Below are 5733 nucleotides of genomic sequence, written 5' to 3'. Positions count from 1 at the left end.
AAAGAGAAGCCTATTTGCCTGGGGACATAGGAGTGGGGGGCAGTTGCTGTTAAATTTAACACTAACTCACTGGCTCACCCTCATTGCATTGAGTTAGATGTGTGAGATATGTGTGCATACATAACCGAAAACCTTTTAAAAAGTGTATCAAGTGCTTCCCCCTGCTTTCCTCACAATTTATTCTGTCTTTTCTAAATCACAATTTATTCTGTCTCTTTTAAATTGCTAAGTACTGCAGCTTGCCAACTGTATTTCCTCCCCTTCACAGATTCTCTATTTTAGCACTTACTTTTGTATCTTTCAACTTTTATTTCCCAACTTTCAAGAACTGCTGCTATCCGAGCTTCAACACTATTATCCAGACTTTTCTAACTGCCAGTACCTTATTTCCTTTCCCGATATGTGTGATGTTTTGATCCGTGTTCCTTCTCTAATTTTGCTCTCCCTTATTTATATGGCTTTTGAAAGGGGCTTTTCTGCTGCTACGTCAGTCCCTCTCAGCAATTTTCCCTGTGAGTGTTCATTGCAGGATCGCGGCTCCTCATGCATGCAGCTTCCAAGCGACGTTGTCATCAAAACTCCACGCTGCATTTGCCTCTTATTTAGGGTGCTTCCAGACTGTCAACTGTTTCCAGGTAAGATTCAGTCACATACTGGCAAATGCAGGTTTTGCAGCTAGTTGGGTGGGAGGTATTGTGCAACAAACCTCACCTTCCCCCCCCCCCGCCCCACCATAAAAATTGTACTTTCTTGTTTGCTGTGAGACATAAGTGGAAGATGCATGGGAAATCCTAGGAGTTGAGGAGGGAAACTATTGTGAACTCTGCCAGTGGACTTTGCATGAGCCGAGTTAAGCAGCTTTCCCTGTAGCCTCAACTCAAAGTTGGTATTTACCCTTGCCTCTCTGCAGTACAGCAGTCCTAAAACACTCATTTCTGATGCAGGCAGTTCAATTCCTGTGTGTCAGTATTGCTCAGCTAACCTTCAGGTAGGCCAAAATTGTGATGTGTTGTCACAATGTAAGGCACACTGTTCTTTTAGCAGAGCATCCAATAACCACCACGATCCCACCCAGTAATCTGTTATTGGTGAGCACCCTTTTAATTCTATTTCCTAAAGAAGTGGCCCCTGAGCTTTCCCCCTCATGAACCACATGAAAATTGCCGGGGGGGAGGCACTTAATGATTTCTCTGGCTGCCGTAGCCATTGTAATTCCATAGAATTCAAATTAGAATACAAGAAACAAAAGCACTAAAAATGCAATTTAAAAACAATTCAGTGTGCTAAGGTGTGTCATCTCCTGTATTCAGCCATGAATTCACAGTCAGTTTAGAACCTCTGTTCTAAAGAATATGTAATTTTTCTTTCACATCTGTTGAAGTGAATTTAAAAGTGGAACCTGGACATGGCATTATTATTTTCAACTAGAGAACAGTGTATTGTACACAAACTTATATCGCAGAGCAGTTCGTACCAGCCCAATCAATGCTTAAAATATGTTCCTTTTCCTCCAAGTTCCCACTTGTATTTTATTCTTACTGAATAATATATTTTAGACACTTGTCTTGCTTTGCAAAGATTGTATATGGCAGGCGGAACTTTATAGAGTATTATTTCTGTCTGAAGTCACACCTCAGCAACTAAATTCCTGAATCTTCAGAAGGGTACTTAATAAAATATATTTTACTTCAAAGTGTAATGTAAACTGTTATGCTACAACCCATGAAGAAAGTTGTGAAGAGAAGGCAAAGGTATATCTAAAGCCTTTTATTGCTGCACATACTTAATTATTCTTAGGATATTTCAAAAGATTAGACAATTTCCACACCACTTTTTTTAAGCTCGTTCAACGTGTTTGTGTGTGTATATATGCTTAGCAGCTGAAAGCCAGCATTATATAAGTGAGGCTATACAATATACAAGTTGTAGAAGCTGAAATAACTTTTCCACAGAAGGCAGCGTAAGCACCTGTGTGAACATATGTTAGGAAGCATGTTGAATTGGGAAACAACAGTAGCAATAAAAAAATTCTCTCCATACACCTATTAATTGCTGCTGAGGTTGAAGCACTTTCAGCTAGAGACAGCCAACAGAATGAGACTTTTTAGCAGCTATATTACAGAGGATCACCCAGCCTGATCACCATGTACTCTGGACTTGAAGAGGACTGATTAGAAAACAGCTTGAGGATCCACTGGGTGAGAACCCATGGAGATCCTGTGATCAGAAACACTCAAAAGAGAAGGGAGTCCAAGATGGATGGGAGTTTAATCTTAAAGGTGAAATATTGAAAGCACAAATGCGGACAATTCTAACAAGAAAGAAAAGTGGGAGGCATCTATAGAAACCAGTGTACAGTAGCTGCATAAAAAGCTTACAGATGAGCTGAGATTTAAGGGCATGTGCAATAAATGGAAGGGGAAATTACAAAGGAACAATATACAATTGCTCAACACCTACTTTGCCTCTGTCTTCACCCAAAAGAAAAGTGATGCCCAACCTGGTCATAACAGAATAAATTATCTAAGGAGGCAGCTCCAGCCCAAGATAGGCAAAGAGGTAGTAAGGGAACACCTAGCTACTTTAAATGAACTCAAATCTCCAGGGCATGAGGAGCTGCCCGTAGGTTTGCAGGTGTAGTATCAGAGCCTCTGTCTATATTTGACCATGCAGACTGGAGGCAGTCAAACACTGTCTGCATATTTGAAAAGCAGGGAAAAGATGACCTAGGTAACTACCAAATGGTCAGCTTGACATTGATACCAGGAAAGTGTTGGGAAATAACTGGGAAATACCAACACAGGTTAAAAAGAGCCAGACTCCTTCCACTTAGTCAAAAGAATTTATTAGAAAATATTCTGAACTACATAAAACTCTTTAGAATATTGTTTCAGTAGACTTTTATTCCAGCCTTATGCTACAGACATCACACAGCCTGGACTTAAATCAGCCACTGTGCTCCTGATTTGTTTTTGTTTTTTTATTTTTGTAGTTTTGTAAAAAAAGAAAAAGAAAGAGACATATTTAAGCCACATGCACACGGAAAGACTGGATGGAGTGCTCAGTGCACCTGCCGCTCCCCCTTAATACAATTTCATGATGTTCTAATCTTACCAATTTTCTCACAGTAATTTCAGTCCATTGGGTTTGCTTCTGCATTATTGAAACTCTTGAAAAATGACAACACCAAGAGATTAACAAGATATCAGTCAGCAGCTACAGGCCTACAGAACTCTCTCTTGAAGGCTGACCCCTACGCATCTCCACTCGAGCTCTTTCTGAATTAGTTCAATGGGCCTTACTCCCCTGTAAGTGTGTGTAGGACTGCAGCCTTAATGTAACAAAGAAATGCCCGTGTATCTAAGAGCACATGTTTTCTCAAGTGTCTTCAGATGAAAGCAAGCCCGGCTGATTTTCCCAGAGCAACAGAATCGGCAGGCCATTCCAGTTATACATGCGCTTCACACCAGTGGGTACTTCATTTCAGCATCGGCACACCAGTCACTGGTGGGTGGGCGAGGCCAGATGCAGTCAGTTTGCCTGCAGTCAACCAAGTGACTGGCACCATACATGCTTAGAGCACTAACACAACAATCAGAGCTATGGTTCCAGTTGCTCATCCAGCCACGGGATACACTCTAAGCCACACAACACCCATCTGCACATACAGTGCCTAATCCAACTGATGAGTAATTTCTTAGAATCACATAATTGTTGGGTTGGGTCATCTAGTCCAATCCCATTCTGATCTTGTGGGATCAGAATACCTATATAGGTGATGCTTGGCATTTTCGAACACATAATTTAAAGGCCTGCATATCTTGAGATGCCGTTTTTAAATATTGGTGTAAACCAGGGCAGGGGAACTTGTGACTCTCCAGATATTGGACGACAACTCCCGTTCGGCCCAGGCAGCATGGCCAATGCTAAGGGGCCATGGGACTTGTAGTCCAACAATCTGTGAAGGGCCACAGGTTCATCAGCCCTGACGCAGATGGAGGCTGAACACATACTAGTCAATATTCTTCATTGGGACTGGAAATACAGCAAATACAGGGTTCGCCGTAACTCTGCCTCTGTTGTGCTGCAGAAGTATTAGAACAGAAATAGTAAACAAATTCCCTAAGTATGTGGAAGGCGTATCAAACCTTCATGCCATGAAGTTACTCTTAAGAAACTGTTCCTGAGGGAACGATATGGCTCAGTGCAGATAACGTCGTGCAGTCTCTCTACCATTGTTAAAGCTGGCAATGCCTCAGGCTCAGACTTTCCCTCCTTCCTACCCCTCCTTCTCCTTCCCAGCACTAACTCTGGCTATTGTTATATCTCCACCAAGTTAGTTAGCCATGGTTAGAAGGAGGTTTCAAATCTCTGGTTGGAAGCAAATCACATTTAGCAATGTATTTGGTGCATACCAAATGGAACCTCATTAGCGCTGCAAAATGGGAAGCCTTCAAGTCTGAAGGGGGAAAGAGGTGGAGAGAAGCGAAAGTTGAGCTCAACCAGTATCAGGGAACGTTACATCTGCACCAGGCTGGTATACAGCAGAGAGATATGCACTCCCACCCCATCTTCAATAATTGAGAGAATGTAGTAAGCATAAATACATATGGTGTGATTACATAAATGGTAGGGTACAATTTGCTACAGGAGATGTTTTTGTCTCCTCAAAAAAGTGCTAGCCAGTCTGGGCTGAAATCATTGGAATATCTACTAGTCTAACACAAACTCTACAGCATAGTGTTTGACTGTTTTTTTTAAAAAAGGAAGGGGAAATATTCACACTAGAAAGATTCCACAAGATAAATATTATCTTTAGTTACGCACAAAATACAGGCAAACAAGTCCTTGTCTGAAAAATAAAGTGAACTAACTCTTTACACAGCTGTGCTCTATATTCCTTTCACACTCAGCCCTGGGTTTTCCTTAGTTTGCCACCAGTGGGAAGGCTCTCAGGAACACATGGCTAAATGGTTTGAATCATCAGCTGTGTGCCACATGTGGTACACACCACAGCCGCTAGCATGAAACCCTGGGAGGATTAACTGCACTGTAATAGCACTTTGCTTCAAAGCATTATTAAACCAAGGCCCCTTTAGTTTCCTTAATTCTTCATTTCTGTTGAAGGAGCTAGTGGTAACTTCTCTACACTTTGGAAAAATCAATGCCAAGTCCAACCAAGCCATTTCAGGTAGAAGCGCATTATGCTTACTAATGCCCTGTCTAGCAATTGCACTACCTTCACCACCATGCATCGTGTAACACTTTAAAGATCAACTCAAATAAAAGACTAGGCCTCATGCATTATACTAGTGGGAGGTCAGAATGGAAAGAGCATGGCAAACTATTATGCAGCCTTCGTCATGACCCATTTTTTGTTATATTTGGCTTTTACTTCTCATGCCTACTACAAGCAGCTGCTTACAGTAGACCAAAACTGACAGTGGTATGCCACAGGTAGTGTTGACTAAGGCTATTGGTTACATAATCCACCTCTAATAGCAAGCAGAACGTTTTTCCTCAAGGTGATGGGAGATAAAAAGACAAAACTGAAGTTAGGCAATTAGGGCCCATATACAAAAATCAAGCACAGAATATCTTTTAAACTCACAGGATGACTCAAAGGTCATTTCCCAAAACTAGTTTGAGGATGAAGCAGTGGTTTTGGTTGCCTGCACCATGCCGTTTAGAACTTTTATTTCATCTAACAACTCAAAACAAGAACTAAAAAGC

At 41.4% G+C, this 5733-nt stretch overlaps 1 long non-coding RNA gene across 2 annotated transcripts in view; it reads left to right on the top strand.

The window, feature by feature from the left end:
- The window catches only part of LOC308486087, a 4499-nt gene extending 1023 nt beyond the window's left edge, over positions 1 to 3476 (top strand). For both annotated transcript variants that reach the window (XR_013990937.1, XR_013990938.1), the window contains exon 2: positions 469 to 3476. This is a non-coding gene — a long non-coding RNA (uncharacterized lncRNA). The remainder of the gene's footprint in view (positions 1 to 468) is intronic.
- Positions 3477 to 5733: the final 2257 nt, after the last annotated feature.

Source organism: Podarcis pityusensis (genome assembly GCF_964106645.2).
Source record: "Podarcis pityusensis genome assembly, chromosome: 10".
Lineage (NCBI taxonomy): Eukaryota > Metazoa > Chordata > Lepidosauria > Squamata > Lacertidae > Podarcis > Podarcis pityusensis.
The sequence above is the reverse complement of the archived record's forward strand: the minus strand, read 5'-3'. Positions and strand labels throughout refer to the sequence as shown.